Source organism: Myotis davidii, unplaced genomic scaffold (genome assembly GCF_000327345.1).
Source record: "Myotis davidii unplaced genomic scaffold, ASM32734v1 scaffold370, whole genome shotgun sequence".
Taxonomy (NCBI): domain Eukaryota; kingdom Metazoa; phylum Chordata; class Mammalia; order Chiroptera; family Vespertilionidae; genus Myotis; species Myotis davidii.
The window spans coordinates 9,824,282-9,852,181 of record NW_006288615.1 but is presented as its reverse complement, the minus strand read 5'-3'; the positions used below and the strand labels follow the sequence as shown (position 1 = coordinate 9,852,181).

General features: G+C 36.0%; 2 long non-coding RNA genes across 3 annotated transcripts in view; one reads left to right on the top strand and one right to left on the bottom strand.

The window, feature by feature from the left end:
- The window catches only part of LOC102774086, a 54,840-nt gene that overhangs the window by 12,651 nt on the left and 14,289 nt on the right, over positions 1-27,900 (bottom strand). The gene's annotated exons all lie outside the window — the stretch shown is intronic.
- The window catches only part of LOC102774375, a 50,200-nt gene that overhangs the window by 8,096 nt on the left and 14,204 nt on the right, over positions 1-27,900 (top strand). The gene's annotated exons all lie outside the window — the stretch shown is intronic.

Here is a 27,900-nt window from a genome sequence, read left to right as displayed (position 1 = left end):
TTCATGTTGATTCATAACAATAAATGCAGCGAGTGGTTCACAGTATTTCACTGGGGCAGGGAGAAACGGGAGACCAGAGAATTAAATTTGAGCATGGAAGAGTTGCTCTTTGTTATAAACGGTGGCAGAACCTGGCTGTTTTTCACACAGAATGAATTCTATCATTTAGAAATTATTCCTGATTTTTTTTGTGTGTGTTTTTTCAATTACTGTTTTTGTTCATAAAATGGTATAAGAAGAAAAGGTTCAGCTACCAAGTGCAAAATGTTTTTCCACCTGCTATGTATTTTGCCAGCTAGTTAAAATCTTTAGCATTCTTCAGTACAAGGCCCTACGATGACTGTGGGGAGGAGGGAAATTTTCCTCTGTTAGAATCTTTTGGATGATAGTCAAACACTTCTGTAATTTCCTTTACCATTTTTAGCTCCTTTTGGCATCACTTATTTCAAGTATGCCCCTGGAATGTCAAGAAGATGCCAGATATTATTTTGCATGTTGTATTTTAATATAATATCAATCTAAAGTTGTTCCTAGAGACTTCAAAATTAGACTGCTTCTTTCTTATCTTTTAGCTAAAAGAAAAGCTCTAAATAAAACGGAATGGAGCTTTGGGTCAGTCTCCTACCTGTGAAAGTAGATTAGAAAGGAATTTTTATCCTTCAGCTACAGGCAGGAACAGATTGACATGTGTGGACATGAGGAGGATTGAAGATTGAGGAAAACCAGAGACAGTCTTATCACTTTAGGTATCAAATGGTCCAAATATTTGGACCAAAGCCATGACTTCATTGGACTTGTTTTGTGCTGGATATTGGCCTTTGAGTCTTCCTTATTTAAACTGTTTAGAATAATGATTCTGGCAATACTCTGGAATAATTTCTATGGTTATTTCCTCAGTGAAATAAGCCTACCATTAGAAATTCTAGCATGGCTGGCTGGCTATTCTAATTCTCTGAAACAAGCATGTGAGATTTGTTGTGTTGGCGCCTAGAAGGAAAGAATGATAGAGCAGGGAGAGACCTCATGAGACCATCTTATTCTAATGTATTCGAAAGTCATTCAAAATAGGTGGTTCTTTAGTCAAAGGTTTCCAAGGTATTTGTTATACAGGCAATTGCAGTATGACTAGGCCCATAACAATAAAAGAGGGTTGCTTGCCGTTCTAATCAAGAATCATAGCAATATCAAACAAAGGAGGAATTCTTTCCTAAGAAGCTTATGACTAATTCAGGTCTCTACAGGCATTCCAGGAACAAGATTCTTTCTGGTTACCAAGATCATAAGTGTGATTTTGGCCCAGAGGCTTTAAAACCAAAGCATGTTATGTTGTGTCTCACTTGTTCTGTGGGTCAGTTCCTCTTTTCTTTCCTATGCTCTAGGTTTTGTTTTCTATCCTTATTATATTGAGAAGCAAGTACAAGTATTTTCAGTTGGTTTACCTGAATTCATCTCTTATAGGACCAACATGTTTGAACTAACAATCACAAAAAAATAAGTAACATAGAAAACATCCCTGCTCTATATTTTCTAGCTCTTCTCCCACTTTTTTTTTATTTTTTATTTTTAGCTTTGTGAACTTGGAAAAGTCATTTAAATTCTCTGGGTTTCAATTTGCTCTTCTGTATAAAACAAGAAATTGAGTCTAGATGACTGAAAGAGTCACTTTTAGTCCCTACTGTCTATAATCCAATCTATTATAAAGCAAAATTGTGACCTTTATTATGAAGAAAAGACAGTGGGAGGGAAACACGTTAGGAATTTTTTCTCAATTCTCCCACTGCCACAAATGCTACAAACGACTGAAATTGGTGACTTAAAACTTTATTAGCTATTTTAATTATTTGGGTAAAGTTGCACACAAAGCTTATGTGTTTGAAAGGGGGAGAGAACCTAAGCTACAATCTTATTTTTTCCATTTTTGACCAGTTTCAAGACTGGGAGCCTGTTTTATTTTAGAATAAAATGCTTAATAATATCATGTGCTAGTTTCTTAGGAAATAACAGCTAACTAAAATTAACATTAGTTTTGATGTCTTCCTTCCAATTAATAAAATATAACTTTTCATTTTTTTTCTCCCATATTTTTGTGATAAACGTGCTCACTCCTGCAAATGCCCAACATTTCTTTCTAAAACTTCTTCATTGAAATCCACCCCCAAATTTCAAAATACTCAGGGAGAAAATATTGCTAAAGATTTACTTTTAATGATTCGATTCCATACACAAACAAAAAGAATATTTTCTCTTAGAGTCCGACTCCTTACCTATGGCTTTGAGGGTAGAGAAAGGAGGAGAATATTGTATTGCTATTCTTGAGATTTCCTCAAATTCTAGAGATAACGTTGATATGAGAAAACCATTGGAGAGCTCGGATAATGAAATATCAAATTTTGGTTAGACCGTGAAATTAACAGACTGGGAAAAGGAGCTAATATAAAAGGACTGGTTATGTTTCATTTCCTGAATTTTTATGTCTAAAAACAAAAACATTTGTCCACTTCCCATTTTGTACAGCTATTGCAAAAATTATCTGCCGATGAAGATCTTAAAGATGTGAGTTTTACTTTAAAGTTGTAGGTGGAAAGGCTACTCAATTTATACCAAATTGCCACTGTCGACTTGGTTTCCTGGGAAAGATCAAGGGGCATATCTTGTCTATTAGATGATGTTAGAATCAGCCTTAGTGACAAGTTAAATCTTTCAATTTCATTTCAATTGTTACCTGCTTCGTAGGGCAGTGCTGACAGGTTTGGGTTAGCTCACTGACACCACGGACCTTTGCAAATAATTGTGCATGGACAGATAAGAGTTGCAAGAAGAGCTGGTAGCTAATTACAATGCTCATGTTTGTAGTTTTCTATCACAACTGAAAAAGTAAATTTAATTTTAAAATTTCCACCGAATCTATAAAAACCTGATTTATGCAAAGTTAAAAAAAATCATATCCAAGATATAAAATCAACATAATGTAAATAGGTTTATACCTTTTCCTGGCAGAACACACAAATTCAGAGGATAATCTAAACCAAGCATCTGCAACTTTAAACTTAAAAAAGCCACTCATTTTCCAGTTTTGTCTTTATAGTAAATTCTGTGGTGGTAACCATAGAGCCAATAACCTAGCAAATACAGTAATGTCTGTGAAAATCACACATGAAAGACATAATTTTTAAAAGGTTAGCCCATGAGGATAATTTTCAGGTACAATCATTTATCTTTTAAACTGCTCTGCTTCTAGGAGGTCTCTTTGGGGAATAATTCAAACAATAAGAAAACAAACTTTAAAAAATTAGATAATTCATTCCAATATATTTTTCTTCACAATATATTTTACTGCTTATTAGATATTCCAGGGAAAATGTATAGTTTTTTCACACTAGAATTTAGACATTTTCATTAGTTCAAGAGTCGTAATTAAGAAAAACCTATACCTTGCTGAGCATTAAGAAATCATAATATTAAAAATTGTACAGTATTACTTTCTTTTCCAGGCAGTATTATTGTCCTGTGTTCCAACACTCAGCTCTTTCACTTAATCGGGACATCTCAGATATGATACAGATAATACCAATTTTAATACTCTGAATACTGGGTGTGTATCTGAGATAACCTACATTCCCAAGTAGAGAAGTGCTGTCATTTTTGCATAGAAATGAAGAAAAAGAGTGGGGAAATTCAGAAGTTAGATTTCTGAAAAGATAATTTAAAAGATTCTCATTTAGGTGTTTACTCATGCATCAGCTGCCTGGTGGCCCTAGCCATCCAGTTTGCTCAGAACTGCCTTGTCTTACAATAGCTGGCCAGAAATGCACTGCTTTGGCCCCTACAGTGAGTCTCATAGAACATGAAAAATAACTTTCTTGTTTCCCTGCTGCTACTTCCCATCTTCCACCCCACTTCCCAGTAGATGTGGTGAATGTCAGGAGGTTTGTCCTCCCTCATTACTCTTTGTTCTCAGTTCCCACTGCTGTTGAACTATCTCTCCCACGTCCTTCCTCTTACAGCCGCCCTCTTTTGTCCATTCTGCATGGACCCAACTATGAAGCACATGTTTTTATTTGTTTCCCTGAAACACATTCACACCAAGCAGTTGGGTTAAATATTTGGGTGTATATTTTGGAATACGAGGACATTATATTACAGCACAGCAGGGCAAGTAATGGTAAAGTGAACATCGGACATCCTATTCATTGGTAGTACTTGCCACTAGGCACACTTTGCTCAGGACTGAGCTCCTGATGTCTTGCTGGTCCAGCAGTGTTAGGCCCCACTGCTTTTCCTGGTCTTGGAACACTTGAAGCATCCATCTCTGGCTGGAGCAAAACACTGTTCTTACCTTATTATGCAAGCAATATTTTTTGTCCAATTTTTAGCTCATTTTAGACAAGCTCCAAATGCAGAATCAAAGATGGCTCACCAAGATGTTTTTGCTAAACAAGGCATTTTTTTCCATGAGGATTTCTGCTGCTTGCTGTGGAGTTATCTGCTAGCCCCACCACCTACACACTCACACACACACACACACACACACACACACACACACGATTTTGTAGTACGTTTTACATTTTGAAGGCCATTCAGCCAACAGAGTATTAGGTTTTGAAGGGCCCTAGACAGAGATCTGGGATTCATTCCCATGTTTCCTTAATCCCTGCTAACCATATCCAAATTCCAAGTCCTGGGTGATTTTACTTGATACATCTTCCTGCTCTCTGCTGCTACCCTAATCCAAACCAGCAATGCCTTTTCACCGGGGCTTTCAAAGTAATTGAAAGATTAACAGGAGAAAAGTCTATTTTCACATTCAGGTGGGAGCACCCCATAAGAAGTAATTCCCTGAACAGCAGAGGAATAGGGTTACTATACCAGGTCAATGAAGGGGACGGGGTCAGGGCTCAAAGGATGGGAGGTTCTGAAAAGGCTTGTTGACACAGTTTTTTGGAATGTCCCAGTGCCCAAGACCAGTCACCTCCCTAACTCTCATAAAGTCCTGCTGTAGTCAGATAAGGGAAGTTCAGAGCAGATCTCTTTCTGCAGATATTTTCACTTTGGAGTAATCTTCATACCATTTTGGTGAGCTGTTGGTCCTTATACTATCTCCCTACATCTAGTCTTGTTCCACAAATCTGTTCTCCATGCTGTAACCACAATGATATTTCTAAAACACCAGATCATGAGACTCCATTTCTTAAAAATAGTTCAGTGACTTTGTGCTGCCAAGGATTATGATTTATAATCCCAGATTTACCACGTGCCTTAAAGCTTAAAGAACAAAAGAGTCCAATCATATACATCTAGCCTATATGGCCAGAGATTTACATGGCAGGAAAGGTAAGGCAAGATGGGTAAATTATGACCTATAAAAACATTAGTCTTTAGAGCCATCTCACGTTTTCTATTTATATTTTTCAGATTTTACTACTAAAATCAGTGCTTTGGGCACTGTGCCAGGTACCAAATCTGTCCCTCTTTCCTTTAGTTTTAATTAACATTTCATCCCTTTAGGGCCTTACTGAAATGCCTGGCTAAGTAAGTTCATAAGCTTATTCTTACGGTGTTAATAAGTTAATGTACTATGCATTTCTCATACAGTGTTTCTATTTTAATTATGTCCTTCATGACTTATTCCACAGGATGTCCTAGGAAAGTCATTGCAGACCCTGAGGCCACAAGCTGAGGAAATTTGAGCAAATGGGCTTTTGAAAATCTCTAAAACCCCAGGCTCTTGCTTGGCCTAGGAAGAGAACTGGCCCTGAAGGGAAGAATTCTATTGCCTTTGTATAGTCGGCAGGAGAGGGTTTTGTGCTATTCTGGATAACTTGTTACGCAGCACAATTCAGTGCACCAACGCTGGTATTCCTGTCCTGCTGTGGTTAGTTACTTACTTGAATCATCCATGTGCATTTTTAAAAATAGCTTTATTCATCGAGACGGCCCCAGTGATATCGAGACGGCTCCAATGAGGTTGAAACAGCCCCGGTGAGGTTGAAACAGCCCTGGTGAGGTTGAATCAGACTCAGTGAGGCTGAAACGGCCCCGGTGAGGCTGAAACGGCCCCAGTGAGGTTGAATCAGCCCCAGTGAGGTTGAGACGGCCCTGGTGAGGTTGAGGCGGCCCCTGTGAGGCTGAGATGGCCCCTGTGAGGCTGAGATGGCCTCTGTGAGACTGAGACGGCCCCAGGGAAGCTGAGAAAAATACCACATAAACTCACTCATTTATGGATAATAAGGACCATTATAGACTGAACAAAAATGGATACAGAGGCAGAGCAGCATTGAGCAGAAAGTCAAACTACAGTGGGAACCCTGGGGAGGGTTAGGAGGGGTAGGAGATCAACCGAAGGACTTATATGCATGCATATGAGAATAACTAATGGACACAAGACACTGGGGGGTGGGGGAAGCCGAGGGAATGTCAAGGGGCAGGGGGAAATGGAGACATGTGTAACACTCTTTGTAATACTTTAATAAATAAAAAAAATAAAATAAAAAAAATAAAAATAGCTTTATTCAGATATTATTTACATGTCGTAAAATTTACCCATTTGAAGCGTACCACTGAGTAATTTTTAGTAAAACTCGAACTTGTGCAACTGTCACCACTATCTAATTTTCAAACATTCTCAGTAGCCTGTACATATCAGTGGTCATTCCCCATTCTTACTCTGCTACCCCAACCTAACTTTAGGTAACAGATCATCTATTTTCTGGCTATAGAGATTTGCCTATTCTGGACCTTTCATATAAATGAAGTCATACAATATGTGACCTTTTACTGCTGGCCTCCTTTGCCTAGCGTACTGTTTTCAAGATTCATCTACGTTATAGCATGTATTGTAATACTTCACTCCTTTTTATTTCCAACTGATATTTAATTACATGGACTCACCATCATTTTTTATCTATTTATCAGTTGATGGACATTTGGGTTGTTTTCACTTTTTGTCTATTATGAATAGCACTGCTTTGAACATTAATGTACACATTTTTGTGTGAACATGTGTTTCCAATTCTCTTGGGTATATACCTCTTTGTGGAATTGCTGGGTCATATGAAAATTCTGTTTAACATATTGAGAAACTACCAAACTGTTTCTAAAATGGCTACACCAGTTCATACTCCCACCAATAATGTGTGAGGGTTCCAATTTCTCCACATCTTTGCCAACCCTTGTTATTGCCATCCTAGTGGGTGTGAAGTGGTATCTCATTATACTTTTGATTTTCCTTTTCCTAATGACTAATGATGTTGATTATCCTTTCATGTGCTTATTGTCTATTTATATATCTTCTCTGGAGAAATATCTATTTACATCATTTGCCCATTTTAATTGTGTTATCTTTTTATTATTGAGTTGTAAGAGTTCTTTATATGTTCTGGATATAAGTTGTTTGTCAGATTCATAACTTGCAAATATTTTCTCCCATTCTGTGCTTTGTCTCTTCACTATTTTGTTGGTTTCCTTAGAAGAATAACAGTTTTAAATTTGAGAAAGTCCAATTTGTCTGTTTTTTTCTTTTGTTGCTTATTCATTGAGAGTTATAGCCAAGAAAGCATTGCCCTAACCCAAGGACACAAAGGTTTACTTTATGTTTTCTTTTAAGAGTTTTATAACTTTAGCTTTTATTTTTAGTTCTAGGATTAATTTTAGATATATTTTGTATATGGAATGAAATCAGAGTCTAACTTCATTCTTTTTCATGTAGATATCCAGCATCATTTGTTGAAATTGCATGTGATTTTCCAACTACACTATGAACTTGTTATGTTAGCTCCCTATCACTGTCTTAGTAAGCAAATTCACCTCGGAAAGGCTTCAGATATCACTATTTGGTTCTGTACATTTGTGTGCACTCTACATCTCTTCATGCTTCTGAATATTTTGTGAGTATTGTTCTGTTGACTATCTCAGATGTTCAGTTGTATTTCTCTTCTCCAAAGCAAAGATAGCATTTACCATATTTCAGGTAAAGATTGGGTGACAACTGTTATAAGCAATTAACATTGACCTACATAGAGCTAAAAATTCATCCATTTATTTCCTCAAGAAAAATTTACTGAGTACCTATTATGTGCTATAAATATAATGCTGGGAATATAGTAATGAAGAAAATATAGACCATGTCCTCAAGGAACATGTTTTAGAGAGAAGAAGCAAAAAAAAAAAGTACACAAATAAGTGTACAAATATGTGAGCTATTGATACATGTTAAGAGGATAGAGACTGATGCAGAAAGGGATTGCCAGTTTATATAGAATGGTCAGAGAACTCTTTGACTAAGTCACATTTAGTTGGAGTTGCAGGGAACTATCTATGTAGTGGGAATAGCAAGTACAATGACCTGAGGTGGAATATGTTTGGCTCAGCTCAAATTTTCCCTCTCCCTCTGTACTTCTAATGCAAACAGCTTAATTTCTGTACACCTCCCAATTTTATCAGTTTCTTTTCTAAAAATTTTTTGCCATAATGGATTATACATAGTACCATACCTAAAAAGATTCAGTTTAGAAAATGTTTCAAAATTAGATAAATTTAAAACTAATATAAAAACAAAAAACTATATTTTACATTACATTTTGCTTTCTTGCTGAAGCATTATTTCTGATGTTGTGACTTCAATCTAATTCAGCAAATTTAATTGAATGCCTATGGTGATATTTCTCAAATCATAATTTGTGGACTACGTTTGTGGTTCAGAACTTTCACCAGGGACTTCACAATGGTTAACATAATGAAAGATAGTCAGGCCTAAGGAATTTATGATGCCCATATTTGTATTCTGACAATACAGAATGCAGTAAACTCCACTGGGCTGACTTACTTCCAAGATGCTGTATGTTGAGGAATCTGGATGGCTTATGAATAGCCTACCTTGAGTGTTCTCAGCTATGAATCACCAGGTGTGTATGTATCATGGGGTCAGTTAATCACTTATCCATATATGGCTGTGGTAATTCAATGACCCACTGGAGGTAATGTTAGAAAATCAGATGTTTCCTATATACTATATTTCCACTGAATATCAATATCCAAAGAGAAGATAAAATTTTCAATGCATTTTACAGCCATCACTTTTCTTAAAAAGTCATCACTTTTCAGAAATAATGCCCTGAAAATCAATGCCCAACCTTTGTCTATTTCTCCCTGCCCATGTTTGTGATCTTTATGTCAGATTACCTTAGGCAGTTGGCAAATCTTAAGTGTCCTGGATATGTGAAGGAAAGATGCTTTAACACCTTCAATACTTAAACTTGGAATATTCCAGAAGGCTCTGAACTAAATTAAAATGCAATTATGGAATGCCCTCTTGCCTTTTGCCAAATATATGTAATTCTTACCCACTGCCTAAAATAAAATAATCCTTCCTGCCCCTGCCCTTACATTGAGACTTTTTTCAATTGCCTGGCATTTCTTATGTCTTGTTTTCCACACTGTCTTGTATATACATCCCTTGACTGCCAACACTCAGAAACATATCCTATGGCTATAGAGGATTCTCAATAAATATTTACTAGTGTATTATTATTGTGGCTTGGAAGTATTAGGGAAATTAATATTAGAATGACTCCATGGGGTTTAACCGTGTTTCTATTTTGTTGTGTGTGTTTTTTAGTTTTATTTGTTTAGTTTGTATGGCTTTGGTTAAAAATAAATAGGAGAGGATGAGTGAGAAGAAAATTTTAAAGTATGTTATTCATTTAGGGATATTTTTCTTTGGTTTTACCTGCCCTGTGGTCAGAAATAGAATTAAACTTTAAACAAAACAGAACATTGTATTGAATTGTAATGGCTATTTCTTTTAGATGTGGTTAGAATAATGGTCTTTAAAGGGTGTTACCAGATTAAATCTTTGCCAAGTAAGGAAGGTGGAGCTGTGTGGGAATTAGGCTTTGTTTAACCAGGTTGTCTAATGTTTTGCTGAGACATGTTAGGAAAAGCAATCCAAAGTAATGTGGACTCAGTATGAAATCAGTCTGAAGCACACCTTATAAAATTTAAAGATTTTTTGCCATTCTCTTAGAAATTCATATACCAGAAATGCTAGGCAAACTAACTCTACTTACTACACACATATTGTCCATTTCCTAACATTTGTGGGACCAGAAAAAGTATCAATAATAAAGGCCCACATACAATATACCAAGTTATCAATCATGGTAAATATCTTCAAGTGAAGTCTCCTCCATCCTCCTACCTTAAGAAGTATACCTTCAGGCAAAATTGAAATAAAAAGTCCTTGGATATCTTGGAGCTTCATGCTGAAAAAGTGAGGATATTAGGAGAGCCTGCTCCAATTCCCACAGCCTAGCCCCTTTCTCTTCCCATCCCCAGCTCCATCCCACACGGTAAAGAGGTCTCAAGACTATGCCTGTGGCCACATCTGTTCACATATCTGCATCAGACCCCTTGCAACACCTGCTGGTTTGGGCATCCCTCTGGCCATGCTGTTAGAATAATAAATGCCTGGGAACAGAATTAGGGAAGAAGATAAAGCAGACTCATGGCCAGTTGGATGGGGATTTCAGGGATTCCTGATCACCAGAGAGTAATGAAAAAAGGGGGCATGACTCAGGCTTTTGGGTGGGCACAGTCCTTCAGTTTCTGGATTCTTTATCTTGGGCATAGGTCTACAGTCAGAGAGATTCTCTAAGCATAAGGTCCGTGATAGAGCCCCCTCTTGCTCTGGTCCAAGAGTCATACTCTTTGGGTGTACATATATATGTGTGTGTATGCCAAGCACTGTTGCCTATATATCCTTTAAAGATACAGAAAATTTAGTATGTAATCACGTATCGATTATCTTATCTAAAGGAGAGGTATAACCTTATGGATGATCTACAAGGATGAGTAATACAACACATTTGTCTTTGGATGTACTACAATAATTAGTTGACTGTGGATATCTAAATACTTCAAACAAATAATGATACGTTATGCAATAATGAGATTAAAGCCCTTCTCAGAAAGGCCTGGAAAGCTGTCAAGTTTCCTTCATCTGTGTACTGAAGGATCAACTTCATCCCATTCCTGGTTGCACTGCTCTGTACTGGGGGAAAATGAGCAGCATTCTCTCTTGCTGAGCAAAACCTAGCAGCGGGCTGACTAGATGCCGCCTTCAGCTGAGTCCCTCCCTTCTCATTGGTGGCTTCACATCCTCTTCTCTTTAGTGCCCTTGCTCTTCTTGTATGCACTTTGGACGGAATTCTCCTAAAACCTCATCTCCTTAGCCTCATGGCAATTGAGAGTTGAAGCTCAATCTTTAGTCTTTTAAACAAAAAATACTGAAGCCCTAACTAAATTTACTTTTGTGGTTCAGTGATATTGAAAAGTCATAATCAACAAAATGAAGCGTGTGAATAAGAAAAAATTACGTTCTATGTGTCAATATGGCTTTTAGTTTTTTAAGAGGTCATGTTTCAGCTTGTGTTTGTATTTCGGAGGCGAAGAAGTCAAAGACTTGAGAGTAAAGGAGATGCCATTGAGGTATACAAGATGCAGTAAAGCAATTCTAAGTAAAATGAATCAGTTGTTTGAACAAATATTACAGATACATGTATGTGAATTACTCAGGTTTAATACTGTATTTAATAGTTTTGGATAACCTGAAGTAGTGAGTTTAATCTATTGTGATTCAATTTGCCGTAATTTGTAATTGAGGCAAGATATTTTAAGTGATCAACACCGTGGTTCATTATCATTATAACTATTTGAGGGTTTCCTTATCTCCTAACCATGTTCTCTAATATTGTATTACTCCGTGAAGAAGAAAGTGGGTAATTGGAATCCATAAACAGAGGAAGTGTGTAAGAGAGCAAGCTCCCTGGGGACAAGGACATCTTACTGGCTCATTGACCTGTGTCCATAACCAAGAATCTGGAATGGCCCATGGTAGGCCATTAGTAATTTTTGTTGGCTAACAAAAGAATATGTAAAATAATGTAATTATATCATATACTGACCATGGCCCAGGATTAGTATTTTAGTTTTATTAGTATTTTGTATATTGTATAGCATGAAATCTTCTGTTATAGGTGAAGAAAATGAGAATCCATGAGGTTATATAACCTGCCTAAGAACACACCGCTTGTCAAATGATGGACTTACCTACCAACTACTGTCGTTTTATTATTTCTATTCCCTCATAGTTATCTGTACCAGAAATTTAAATTTCCTTAGCTTTAATTGGCATATCAAGAGTATGAAATATACCAATAGTCAGTAACTTCCTTTCAAGGCTAACAGTGTAGTTTGAAATAGGGACCTCAGTAATCTGAGATCCAACACGGCAAAGCCCTGTGCTCTAAGTGATCCGGGTTCCTTGGTCTCAGCCAGAGGCCGACTTCCCAGGAGGACTTCCGACCTCTTTCTGGTAGCAGTCCACAGTCAGGCACCTGTCAAGGCCACACACAGCAGGAAGAACAAAGTGTCACCTGTTCTCCAGAACCTTTCTTTCCAACTTGCTCTGACTTCCTGGACTCTGGGAACCTTGGTTATCTAGACCGATGGCACTCGCCAGCTACACTTGGCCTTACCTGACTTCCCTGGACTCCAGCCTCAAGTATAACAACTTTTTACCCCTCCCAGCCTGTGTCTACCTCCCATGGCCTTCCTGAGGCTCTTCCAGGATGGTATCTGCTAGAACCTACCTGGCTAGTTTAGACACCTTCGTGTGCTTTCTTCGCTTGTATAACTTCAAAACCATTTAAGCGATAAACTGCAGAAAGCCTCAAGAGTTTTAAAAAATCATTGGAAAATAAATTAGATCTTATTCTAAAATGCCTTCTCTGCCACTGGATTATAATGATTATGCTGGTTTCTCTGTTCAGATAGGCCAGAGAGATGAATCCTCAGTAATATAATGACTATCGGGTGACCCTTTTGTTTTGTCTGCAGGCTTCTGATATTTGTAAAAGGCCTGTAGAATGTGTGTGTGTGTGTGAGGGGGGGGGTATGTAGGTGATGTGTGGGGGTCTGTGTGTATTGGGGGGGTGTACTGGAAGAACATTGGGCTGTTTTGCTAAGGTGGCGTTAAATGTTAGTTTGAACTGATATAAGAGGTCTTGTAAAAAAATAAAATGAAATCTAAACTGTAAATACTGATAAAAACCAAACAAACCCATATCAGATATTGTTCCTACCATGAGCAATGGCCTCTTTACACAGGATAACATAGTTAATGCCATGGTTTAGAGAGATCAGTTAAAACCTGTTACGTGTTTTAATGTATTGGGGGAATTATTTCGCTTGTCATGTACAGAGACAAAGAGGCAGAGAGAGAGAGAAAATGTTAACTAGCGTTCCCTGACAGAACTTGATCTAATGTTCCTTACAGTGTCTTACTATAAAATGATGTGTATTTTAAAAGGTATTAGTTTTTAAATGTAAACTGTATTAATCATTAAAACCCTTTCAAAGTCCTCATGAGAAAGGTAAAGTGTTTTCTAGTTTCTAACCTGTGAAACTAAACAACAGGCAGATAAGATCTGGGAAGCTGTTCAACTGAACTAATTTGTTTTAAACATTTGATATTAAAGATTTGATTAAAATTTTGCTTATCATGGCTCAGTTTGGAATAGTAGAAGAAGTTAATTCCAAAATGCCTCAGACACTAAAGGGACTTGCAAGTTGTAACTAAATTGCTACATGTATATATGATGTTTTTAGTCTATACCAGAGCTAAAACTATTGGCACCTGTAATTTCTGTGAATTAGCATGAAGGCCATATGGCTTATAAAATAAGGAGGGTCCTGGGAACAAGAATTACATTTGCCTCCTGGTTCTAGCTCTGCCAGTAACTAGTTTGGTGAGCTTGGGTGGGTCATCTGACCTACTTTGGCCTTGAATTTTTTTCAGTGTAAAGGAGGGTCTAGGCCAGTGATGGCGAACCTTTTGAGCTCGGCATGTCAGCATTTTGAAAAACCCTAACTTAACTCTGGTGCCGTGTCACATATAGAAATTTTTTGATATTTGCAACCATAGTAAAACAAAGACATCTTTTTGATATTTATTTTATATATTTAAATGCCATTTAACAAAGAAAAATCAACCAAAAATATGAGTTCGTGTGTCACCTCTGACACGCGTGTCAGAGGTTCGCCATCACTGGTCTAGGCTCTGATTTCTAAGGTCTTTATTAAAGCTATAAAATCCTGTAATACTTCTACAACTTTCTTTCAAGCTACACATTGCTTTTTTGCTTATGCCTGGGCCTATCCTAAAAGTATTACTGGAACTTATCCAATCATAGCTTTGGCAAACAATACAGCCACAGAAAAGCTACTTGCGTCACTTGATTTTATTTTTTCACACTCAAACAATACCTGGCAAATAAAGAAAGGTTCCTGAATTGTGATTGGCACAATAATGCATGGTCAGCTGCACTGAGAATTTAAGCAAACTTTATATATTGTCAGGGTGCAGAATGAAGGTGAGGGCTGATCTGCAATTACCTGTATTTGTGAACCAAACCAATGCTGTAAATTGTGGGTATGGGACAAATGCCAAAAACCCAACTGTACAACAGTTTCTTTACCCATATATCCAGTTTTGTTATGTTAGCACAATTTCTACCCTCTCCTACTTAACTGGCTTTTTCAAAAGAATGCACACATGATCAGCAACTTTTTTCAGCCCTCTCACTCCTAGGTCTTTTATTGGATTTACCATCATAGTCCACTCTTTATACTTTGCAATTTCTTATTTATCTCATTCTTCTCTCCATACTATAAATTTAGTTGTAATACAAGATATATTCCTAGACCATTTGCTCTTCTGTATTGGATCTCATTCTTTTAGGGTTTTCTTGACGAATTTTCACTAATATCTGGACAGCTCCAAAGTTAGTATCTTTATTTTTTATTAGTTTTTAACTAACTGCCACTGGCTATATTCTCATCCATCCATCCATTCATTCATTCATTCATTCAATAGATAGAGCACTTACTATGAATAGGCTATTTTAGGGCCACTGGAGTATTTGAGGGATTTTTTTAAAGTATGTAATTTCTATAAAGAAGTGTTGTGATATATCTCAGTACTTGCTGGATTTAACAGGCACACTCAGGTTTTCAAAGGACTAAATTAGATGCCCTATTTTTTAGAAGTTAATGACTCATGTTTTTTATCATTTAGAAATTACTTAGAAGAAACAGAATTCAGGAATAAGACTTTTGAGTCCGTAGAATATATTAATTTTCAACTCAAAGAATTTTGCCCTTGTATGTAAAATATAAGATGCTGTTGTACTGTCATTATATGAAACATAAGTGTAGCGAAACTACTCATCCTCTTCTTTTTCTCTTGTCCAGCTCCCTAAGCCACTTTCTATGCCTGCTGCCGAAATCAGCTCTCCCCCATCTATGTTATATCATCCTTTCTTTGGTCACCCAGCCTTAAAACAGAGGAACCCATGGCTTCGTCCTTACTCCATTCCCCTGGAGGCCTACATTCTGTCAAACATTGCATCGATTCCTGCTTCACATTATTTTCAGAAGCATCCCTCTGCATTCTCTCTGCCCCTCCCAAAGTGAGAACCCTGCATCCGCAATATTGCAACAGTCAACTAGCCTCAGTCTCAATTTTCTAACTCCCTTCTACTAGTAAATCCCCCGACATCTGCCAGCGGAATCTTTGGAAAGCCTTTTGCACCTTACTTAGATCATCAGTAGCTCTCCAATGACTACAGAATGAAGTCTAAACCCTTTACATTCAAGGTTCACCCCCAACTATCTGATCTCGTCAAGAAAAGTTAAACCGCTATGTTTTGAAAAAGAAAAAGGATTATTTAAAACTGATCATTTTAATGGAAGGAGAGTTTTTGATCTTAGCATAGTTTGTCTAATCTCCTATCTGCAGGTCTGTTGGGAAATAATCTTCCTCTGCAAACAGAAATAAGAATTAACCACTTTGGAAATAGATTTTTAGAAAAAAATACAGTAACAAAAGGAATAGAAGGGCAGAAAACAGAGGGGTTTGACTTTCTGTCTGAGTGAGCTTATGGGCCTCCTAGACACACTAGGATGCCTTGGGAGCCTAAGGAGGTGATATCTTAAATGAGAGCATTTAGTATCAAGGTCAGATTGGAAGTGAAGCAAGAATTTCATGTATTTATGTATTAAGGTCTAAGAGAAAGATTTATGGGTTAAGGCAAGAAAACTGTAATTATTCTATTTGATATTGCTCCTCCAATTGAAATAAAATACACATTTTGAGAAGGAATTATCTACTGAACAACCAGTGGTCAAAGAAGAAATCAAAAGAGAAACAAAAAAAAATATCTTTGAGACAAATGAAAATGGAATTGGAGCAAAGCAAAGTTTATGGGATATAGCAGTTCTCAGAGGGAAGTTCATAGTGATAAATACAATCCTTTTTTAACCTATATGATTTAGTTTAAATTTATTCTAAATAGAAAGCAAAAGTACTGCCTCAGGAGACTTTCTGAAAATACATGAAAATGAAGATCCTCAAATACAATATTCTTACACTACAGAATGGAACTGTCCACTCAATCCAACTATTTCATCCAGACTCTAGAAGTTAGGAAAGAAAGTGAAATGTAGTATAGACTTATAAGTGCTCTGGAGTCAGACTGCCCAGGTTCAAATCCTGGTTATGTTCTTATTAACTGGCTATCTGTAGGCAAGGTACTTATCTTTCTATGTTTCCTTACTTATAAAATATGAGTAATTACCTCATAGGCTTATGCTGAGGAATATATGAGATCATGCATATAGAGTGCTTAGAAAGTAGGCAGTAATATATCTATTTTATCCGACAGAAGAAAAGTCTAATATACTAAGTGTCTGGTTGTCCAGTTGTCTGTTCAACCAACCAAAATGTAATATGCTAATGATATGCTAAGACTGCTCAACCACTTGCTATATGACATGCGCTGACCACCAGGGGCAGATGCTCCGACCGGTAGGTTAGCTTGCTGCTGGGGTCTGGCCTATCGGGACTGAGTGAGACGGGCCAGACACACCCTGGAGCCCTCCCTCGGTCCCTCTCCGGCTGGCCAACTTCCCACGTCCCTCCTCAGCCCTGATCATGCACCAGTGGGGTCCCTCAGCCTGGCCTGTGCCCTCTCACTATCCAGGCTGAGGGACCCGCCCCCTCCCCCCGCCCCAGTTCACAAATTTTGTGCACCTGGCCTCTGGTAGATGATAAAACCAAGACACAGAGATATTGGAACTTGCCTAAAGTAACACCACTACTAAGTCCTATAGCCTCAGCAACTCCAAATCCTTGCTTTCTTCACACTGCCTCCTTCATTTTGGATTCTGGGAGATGGACATGGATAAGACATTGGCCCTGTCCTCAAGAACAACACGTTAAAAAGCGAGAAAAACGAGAAGTGGACAATTCTGTATAGGCACTCCAGGATGAAGACACTTAATCCAGGCTGGAAGGCCTGGGATTGGTTTCCATTGAAGTTTACAGCTAAACCAGGTCTTGAAGTGGACAGGAATTAGATCATGGGCTTAGATGGGGTGGAGAGTGTCCCAAGCAGAGGCAACAGCAGGCAAAGGAGTGGAGAGGATGCTCGGCCTGCAAAGCTGCAGGGCGGTGAGAGGACACACACACAGAGTATTTACAATAGAACAGCTCAGCTGGAAAGTGGAATTTGGGGTAGGGCGAGGCCTGGTTTTAAGGGGAAGGAGTTGAAGCAGTTCTCCTCTGCCAGCCATGAAAATACAAGTCAGGAAGAGGCATCTCAAATGCTTGTACACAATGGTGTCTATTCACTGGCCCCAAACACTCAGCACCTTAAGTACAGGCTGGTGCTCATTTACTTTGAGGCATAGGTCGGACTCCTTTTAAATGTAATGTGTGCCCCAGGCCTGGGAGGTCAGCTGTCTCTTAGGTACTGTATATTTTTTTTACGGAAAATAACCTCATTAACAATTGAGAGAAATCTCCCAAACTTCCCTCTTCCAGGTATTCTCTCCTAAGGAAACTTATCTACATTAGAATTACATATTCAAATTCCTTTGTTTCCAATGGAAAAGCATCTTGCTGACCTCTCGTGTGAGAAGTATTTTTAGTGTTAATCTTACCATTCTCACGGCAGTGGATAATGTATAGAACAGGTTACACTCAATGTACTAGTATAGATGGGTTTATAGAAAAGTGCTGATTTAAGGGTCTTTTTAAATTCTTCTCCTAACAATCGATTATATCAGGATAACTGGGGATTTCAATTGTCAGTGCAAGTTTTTATTAAAAAACATTTATTAAAAAGTAATTAAAATATAAGCTAACTAGGCACCTGAGGAAATTTCAGCACAGTACCTTCTTTACTCTGTAAGACAATTTATCCATCTAAGGCCTCCCTGGATACTTTGCAGAAAAGTTACTTGTACGATGCAAGCATGTTGGGAAACCATCCATCTTAACAATGTCACTATCAATGACAGTGGACTCCTGGTGGTATAATCTTTAATTCAGCTTAACCAATAAAGTATGACTAAGTGCCAGGGATACTGTGAGTTAAGTACTAGGGGTGTTATGAACAAGATATAGTACTGTCCTTAAATAACTCATTTTACAGGTTTAAAACATAAAATCTCCATGATGTAATATAAGTAATAACATAGAAGTATGCATCAAGTCTACAACACGCTTGAGAACATCAGCAAACCTGGAGAAAAAATAAAAGATAATTAAGCAATTTAGTGATTTTTTTTTCTCTAACTGGATATGGGAGGGTTGAATCATTTTATATAGGTCAGAAAAACATCAGATTAGTACGAACTTGCCTAGTGTTTGATCACTCTTGAAGTGAGTGATAATGTTAAACTGGAATTGTTAGTCCCCTTATCTTTTAAAACACCTCGTCTCCCTTTTAAGTGTCGTAAAAATGCAAATCATGCAATATGCACCTGTTTAACTAGAAACATTTCCTTAGATTATGTACTATATCATAAAATAATTTTAAAATCAAATCACTACCTAACATATGATAGTATTCCTAAGAACACAATGTGGATATCATAATTTATGAGACTGAAAGCTACAAAACATATTTCTTTAAAACTCTGAAGTAATATTTTTGTTGCCTTTGAGGCAGAAATGTTTCCATGTGAATCTGTGAACTATTTGTCACTGTAATCTGAATTCTTTACTCTCTTATGAATAATTTATTATAGATAAATCACAGCTTTTAACTGAACAATCTTTACATTAAAATGATTTAAAGGAAACTTTTGTCTTGCCTGGGTCAGAACTTATAGTTCCCAATTTACATGGAGAATTTCAGGTTTAGTGTCTTTTATTTTTCCTTGTGAAGGTGTCATTAGCTTCCATTGTCAACAGTGCTGTTACTGTCATTTCCTTAACTTATATTTTTTTCCCTAACTTCACCATCACCAATAATCATATCACAGTGACACTGATTTTATAGTAAATTAATGGGATTATTAGATATGTGCTTTATATTTTATCTTAAAAATTAACTTCCTCTTTTTTAGTGTAGAAAAAAAATAGTGGAGGTTCCATGTATTAAAAATGTAATTTTAAAATGCACCATACAATTTCCTGTTTATAATAGAATTAACTAGAATAGAAGGTCATAAATAATAGATATTTCTAAATATCCCCAACTAATAGAAACATGAAAAAATTTTCATCCATTGTAATATTAGATAAGGTATCATTTTACATGTGAATATTTCATATTTATTATCGCATTGCCTTTCAATTCCCTTTTTTTATTTTATTTATTTGGGTCCTTTCTCTTTTTTTCTTGATGAGTCTGGTTAAAGGTTTGTCAATCTTGTTTACCTTTTCAAAGAACCAGCTCTTGGTTTCATTAATCTTTTGTACTTTTTTTTTAAGTCTTTACATCATTTTTTTCCACTCTAATCTTTATTATTTCATTAGTTCTGATTTCTAGTTTTTAAAATGATATTCCATGTATTTTTATTTTGAACCTTACAAATACCAATATGTCATGTACTATATATTATATTAATATAACAATATATAATAATGATAGAGTAGGAATTGTGCTTCAATCATCTTTGTTAAACAAAGAAAATATAAAAAATCTGTATGTTCTAAAACAGTGGTCAGCAAACTATGGCCTAGAGGCCAAATTTGACTTGACCACCTGTTTTTAAAAATAAAGTTATATTGAAAAACAGCCCTACTCATTAATTTACGTCTTACCTATGGCTGCTTTTGTGCTGCAATGGCAAAACTGAGTAGTGACAGAGATCAGAGGACTCACAAAGCCCAAAACATTTACTAACTGGCCTCTTAACAGAAACAACAAAAATGTCCTGACTCTGTCCTACTATGTCCTTAAGAGTCATATTTAAATAACCACACTTAAATAACTTTTTCTTCCTTAATGATGCCAAAAAATGTGTGATATATTATATGTACATTTTTATGAAAAATCTGAATACTATTGAGGTGAAAGATAGAATTTCACAGCATTTAGTGTTAATATTTTATTTTATAATATAGGAAGCAGAATATAAAAATGTGCATGTTGACAGGAAAATAATTAGGAAAATTTTGACTTTCTGATGTGACTAGCATGCACTCAGAGAAGTGCCAAAAAAAAAAAGTCTCCTCTTAAAGTGAACCTAATATAGTTCTAATTTAGTTTGGCATGCAATTCCATTCCTATTAATATTTCAGCTTAGCTTGTCTTAGCTAGCTTTTAACAGAAATAATTACCAAGTAATTTTTACAGCTTTAAAATATGCACTAAGGCTATTTTAATCTTACTTTTAGACATTTCCTATTAGGGAATTTTATACTTGAGCACAAATATCTTTTTCTTTAAAAACATCCTCTTCAGACAAGATGTCCTATAATCCTATGATATATAATAAAATTGTACCAATGATAATGCATTCTGACCAAACATTTAAATAAACTAAATACAGATTTCCTAGAAGTCATACATAACTTCAAATTATTGCCTGCCCCTGGTTTTCCTGCTCTAAAGTTTAACTGTAGAGAAATTGGAAAAACCAGACTTCCCTTTATTATTGCTAGCAATTTGAGGGTAATTTAATTGAGGGCATAAAATAAAAAACCAATGTAGGCAAATGAAACACAAATGTATATTAAAGTTAGAGATTATTTTTAAAAAATTAAATTACAGCATTTTAATTGTAGAATGCTTTGTTTTGGTTTTTATTTTGGTATATTTACACTATTGAAAAGTAATGGGATCTTTTACTTCAAGACACCAAACTCAACATCTTTCTAAAAAGAATTATGTGCCCTAGCTGGTTTGGCTCCGTGGATAGAGCATGGGCCGTGAACTGAAGGGTCCTGGGTTCAATTCTGGTCAAGGGCACATACCTCAGTTGCAGGCTCTGGGCCCTGGTGGGGGCATGCGGGAGGCAACCAATCAACGTGTCTCTCTCACAGCAATGTTTCTGTCTCCCCCTCTCTCCCTTCCACTCTTTCTAAAAAAAATCAATGAAAAAAATAACTTCAGGTGAGGATTAAATAAATAGGAATATGCAATAAACTTTCAAGTGTCTTTTCATGGCTGTACTATACTTCTTGTGTGCCATATCAACAGCAATAGTATATTTAACTGCCTGTGTGTGGCATTTATTCAAAAAACTTATTCCATAAATATATGTTACATCTTCTGAGCATTACCTTTATTTACTCATTTTCCTTGTAACTTACAGCTTAATGAAACCCCATAAAAATTCTGATTTACTAAATTTAAGGCATGAATACAGCTTGAAAGAAAATCGTATTTGAAATTCTCCATTAGTTTGGTGCTAGACACTCTTCTTTCAAGGACTGATCAACTGGGACAAAGTTGAATAGAGTCATGATAAAAAAATTTTACTCTATTTGTCCAGTTTCTAGTCCTACGTATACCTCAGTGGTTTTGATAGCTTTCTAGCTGGTTCCCTTTAAGAAGAAACATAATCTCATAATAGAAATAAAAGCTCAATTGCTAAGTACTCCATAAATGTTAGTTCCCTTTCTTTCTTATCTTACTTCTTTACCCATTCTCTCTCCCTCAGGCTTTCCCAAGTCAAAATCACTCTTCTCACCCATGCCAGACTTTTTTTTTTTTTAAATAACAGTGCTTTTAAAGCTGGTTGTGTGGGTTCTGTAGGAGGGAAAGTGTAAGCAGGACTCTCTCACTGCTTTTCCAGGCAAAAAAAGTTCCCCTATGATACATTTCAGAACTCATTCACTTTTTTTAACATTTTTTAAAAGTGATATTTTAAAACACTTGCCTGTAATTAAAATGGCAATTACCTTATAATTCAGTTTCTCATTATGGTCCTCATTAGTTTTCAGGTTTCTGGGTATCAGAAACAAAATCTCAGTACTCACTTTCTATCTGGGTCAAGTTAATCTCCTTGTATAAAAAGGACAATGCAACTATTTATTGACTGAATAATAATGTGCATGGACCGAATGATTCCTAATTGAAGTGTATTTAAAATCTTACATAACTTTTCAATAAAAAGGACACTATGATAAAATTAAATTTTTAGTAACTTGTATAAATGTATTACTGTATTTGCAAAGTTTAATTCACTGGAAATAACTTTAACAATACATATTTCTAAAATTATATGTGTATAAAGATATATGTGCACATGCATACATCCACACAGATAAACTGAGGGTTTTATTGAGATTTTCATGTTATAAATCTATTTTTTAAATAAAAATTTCTGGTAAAAAGATTGTAGTAGCAAAAGTTCTTTTGATCAAGCCATATTGACAGCTAAGGCAATCATATTAACAGTCAAGTTTATCTGATGGGAAAACCAGGAATTCTAAAAAAAATATTACAGACATTGGCAGTTATATTCAAGTACTCTACAGTTAAAAGCAGCAAGAGTTTATTTAACAGGTTGCTCAGAATCAAGTGGAACTTACTGTTTTGGTGTTTTGCCTAACTTTTTCCTCATTTACGAATGAATCAGTGCCCCGAAGAGATAGTTTTAAAATGTAATAAAAATGTAATGTCCTAATTGCACCAATATAATTTACTAACTGGAATGACAGTACTCAATGGTATTTGTCTGACACTGGATTTGCGTATTTCTTCACACATTTTATTAAATGAACACCTGCCAAAGCAAATATCTGAATGATATTTATTCCAGATTGTTTCTATGTAGGAACACAGTGTTACACTGCTTGCTTCCTTGAAAGAATATAGAAGATTAGAAGTTATGAATGTTGAAAACAAAATTGAGTTTCTGTTTTTTGAAATGCTACCTCCAAGTAGAATTTTAAAAACTGAAATTTACTACTAATAGGTACTCACAAACCAGAATCTAAATAAACCAAAAAGATTGTTCAAATCTTTAATCAACCCTCAAGACTCATTTTTATCAAACATTAACCAATTTTTTCTAAGTGCCTAAGCATACTGATCCAATAAAATAATAGATCACCAAAATAGTTTAGGCATAAATCTTTTCTTCATTTAAGTCCTGCTTGCATTGAGGCTTTGTAGTTTATATGAATGGTCTCTGAAGATCAAGTTCATTATTTTTAAGGTTGTGGAAAGACACTTGTGGGAGCCCTTGACCAGAGGGAAGAAAGCAGAGCCAAGGCCAGAGTTTCTGCTCTTTCTTTAAAGCGCTTTCAGAATTCTTCCAAAGAGCCACAGGAGCTACTGTTGGGGCTGTGGAAGGGCCAAGCAGGTTGGACCCTCACCTTTGCCTCACACACTGCACTCTGTAACAGAGTTGCTCCATTTGCATCTTTGTTACATATCTGAAATTCTGGGTAAGAATGAGTTTGGGAAAAAATGAATTCTGTTCCTAAAAAAACAAATTTGAAAACCATTGCATTACCTTGTGTACCGTGAGGGAAAAGAGGGAGAAATATTATGAGGACTCCAATCTGAAACAATGTCATTGTTAGGAGCTATCATGGAAATGCCTAGAAATTGCATGCCTTAAAGAATGGAAACAGGATTCTGAATATAGTTGTTTTTTTAAATACAACTAAAACCCTGTTCATTTTTTTTCTTGAACTCAGGCTGTTTACTCAGGTTTTTAGAAATATGAATTGTACAGAAATGAACAACGAATAAACACAGTTTAGTAGAGAAACTTCCAATGTGTCTCAGAATGCAGGGACAGGTGGGGCATATTGAAAGGCATAAGGATAAACTCGCTAACAACAATGGAATCCTAAATGGACTTCCTGAAAGAGCGAGCACCATATGGGCCAAAAGACTTAGGAAGAGCTTTCTGGAAAAGAGGTGCTTGAGTAAGAATAGAAGATATTCCTGGTGGAGAGAACAACAGAGCATATTTATCAGAAAGAACGGAGATTCAAATGGAGAGGAGTGTTGTGCCAGGGGGATGTCAGCTTGAATCGGTCAAGTGCGGTTACATGGAGGAAGCATTTTACAGGCAATAGATGTTGAATTGAAAGTTTGCAGAAGGGCATACTTCTGATATTCAACAAAAGAAGGCCTTTAGTGCTGGTTGGCTGGCAGTGTATTCTGAATATAAAAGAGACTTTTTTATCTTATGAAATTACTGGTAGAAAAATTTAGATGATACTTCAAAAGATGCTAGATTGCTTTCATAGATTTAAAATCACATATGTAATAGTAGACCTACATAGACACTTTATACTGCTGTTTCCATTGAGTTGGCAATAAATAAATAAATAGATAGATAGATAGATAAATAAATAAATAAATAAATAAGTAAATGAATAAAAACTTAGGAAGACTACACCCTCCCCTAGTCCACTTAATTCAGGTCAGATTTACATAATGACTATAATTTTTCATTTTTATTGTTCCTTTTAAAATAATTTAGATACTAATTAAAAATTTTTGCTTAATGTAAGTTTACTGTTTGAGACGATATGTGAAATAAAATAGTCTCTCAAGGTAGTATAGATATATTATTTAGATACATTAGAAATCATGGTTATTACTAGATAATTAAAATTGAGAAAAGAACTTTTCTTAGGAAGATTTGAATTAAATGACCCTGAAGAAGTGTTCTTTTTTCATTTATTGCTAATATTTCTGTTTCTTTACTATGAAAGACATGGACACAAAATTTTACCCAGGATAAATAAATCAATAAGTAATATAAAAAAGGATCAAGTAGAAAGATCCTTCCAAGGTCAATTCAGTGAATGGTCCTTAGAAAGAATTTATTGCATGATTATTAATTAGGGAAGAAGCAGCTAGACCACCATTTTTTCTAAAGTAGCACATTCTATTTTATAAATTAAAATAGATCTCAAAAATTGTCCTACAAAAAGATTTTTGACTTCTAAATGTATTTCTTTAATCTCCAATATCTTCAGACCACCCAACTGAAATGTTAAATGTCCCCCTTTTCCATTTCTTTTTCTTTCCCAAGTTCCTGGTTTTGTTGGATAAATACTATGAGGTACTTGTTGAGGGTTGTACATGGGAAGTCTGTCAAGAGGTATGTTTGAATGGAGCAGTGGTAACTGGGCAGTATTCTAAAATTGTATGCTTATATAACTGCAGTGTTTTTGTTTTTCTTAGTATACAAGCTTAGAAAAAGAACTAAAATACATTTAAATAAGACTGTGTTAAGAAAAGGAAGGTAAAAGAATGATGAGATGGCTAGTTTTGGACCAGAGTGTAATTCTGAAGAGTATTAATATGCCAGATAACAATGTCCATTATATACTTTTTCTTGGTAGCCCCCTCCATTTACCAGTCTTGGAAATCTTTAGTAAAAATGACCTCCCCTGCTCTGATATTGTGCAGCTTATTCTGTCTAGAGCAGCGGTTCTCAACCTGTGATTCGAGACCCCTTAGGCAGTCGAACGACCCTTTCACAGGGGTCGCCTAAGACCATCCTGCATATCAGATATTTACATTACGATTCATAACAGTAGCAACATTACAGTTATGAAGTAGCAACAAAAATAATGTTATGGTTGGGTCACAACACGAGGAACTGTATTTAAAGGGCCAGAAGGTTGAGAACCACTGGTCTAGAGGCTAGACATGGGGGAAAAGGCAGAGGATTTTGATCTAATTATCTCTGGATCACTCACAAGCTAAGTGTGCACACACATTCACAGACATGTGCATACAGTTGCAGATGTGCACACCTATGCACACAAATGTATATCACCACTCAGAAAGGTTCCTACGTGTCAGCTTGAGCTACTTCCCCATTGCCCAGGGGAGCTCATTTCATGTAAAACTTGCTCTGTTCTTGAAACACTGAGGTTATGCTCAATGGTAGAAATTAGAACTTGAAGATCAAACAAACTGATTTGATCTTCCGATAAGCCATTGGAAATGGATGGAAAATGTCAACTTTTGGTGCTTCCAGAGCCTATGAATAAAATTATTTAGAAATTTTCCATCATTTATCTTGTTTTACTTTAACTGAGGTTTGTACTTTTAGGATATTAAGAATCAAGACTATATATTTATATGGATAAAGGACTTCATTCTAATTTGTATTTATAACTCAAGAAACACCATGTGAAGTTGTGAACTGCTGCTTTCATGGTGGTGGTACTTTGAATATAACTGTTAACTCTTAAAACAAGTTGACTACTGTCAATAGAACCTCTTGTTATAAAATTAATTTAACACCGGATGATGTCTGGTGTACGGCCTTATTGCTAGGTGCCTTACCCATCTTTAAATCACATTTTATTTGTCCCATATTAACTAATATTTTGTGAACTAGAATAGGCCTTAAATATCCAATCCAGCTAAACTATACAGAGGGAAATGTTATATGTTATGCATTTCACAAAAATAATTTTTATGTAGCACACAAATATCTAAAACTATGAGTTCCAAAAATATAGGTGTATTTCATAGTGAAGAACTTTCACAAAGAGACTTTTGGAAATACTAGTTAGCATTTTTAAGTTGATCCTTAGGGATGAGCAATATGAGTTACTGACGTGCTCAATGAGAGGGGTGATAAAACTGTACTCTTTAGCATGATTTTGGCTGTAAGTAACAGAAAATGCAACAAGAACTGGCTTAACAGTAAGGAACATGTCCTCAATATTAAAATGTTTTGAGTGAAAGAGTGCCCAGAGTTGGCAAATTCAGCAGCATAGTTACTTCATCAATGACTGAACATCTATTCAACTTTCCATTTTGTCATCCTGGGTATCTACCTAGGCTGGTCTGATTTAATATAGGCCATCCAATTACATTTGAATTTTAGTTGAACATTATATGTTCTGTGCAATATTATTCATTATCTAAATTTCAAATTTAACTGGGTTCCTGCATTACTATTTCCAAAGTCTAGGAAACGTATCAGCATCTAGGTTTTTCTTTGTAGGCTAACTCCACATATGGTCATGTGGTGTCTGCCAGTCTCTTAGTGTTAGGTATAGATGCCAATAGCCAGTGACATCAAAGGAATCCTGTTGGTAAGGAAGACAGTGGAGGAGTGGTGGTTTGGCAGACAATGTAAGTCACCAAGGCAAATCTCAATTTTTGTTGACTAAAACATAATTTCCTCTAATACTTGCCAGTTAGTTCTATAATAGTGTGTGATTTATCCTGCCTTCTGATCCAGGGATAGGATTGTTTTTCTAACAAACTTTATTATTTTTTAATTGAATTTATTGGGGTGACACTGGTTAGCAAAACCATACATTTCAAGTGCACAACTCAATAAAATATCATCAGCACACTGTATCTTATGCCCATCACCCAAGCAAAGTCTTCTTCCATCTATTTTCCTCATTCTCCCCTCACTTATCCACCTCCACCTACCCCTCATATATACAGGGTTTTGCTTAATCCCTTCACCTTTTTCAACCAGTCCACCAAACCTCTCTGCAACAGCTCTCTATACCATATATTTATGTGTCTATTTCTATTTTGTTCATCAGTATATTTTATTTATTAGAGTCAACATATAAGTAAGATTATT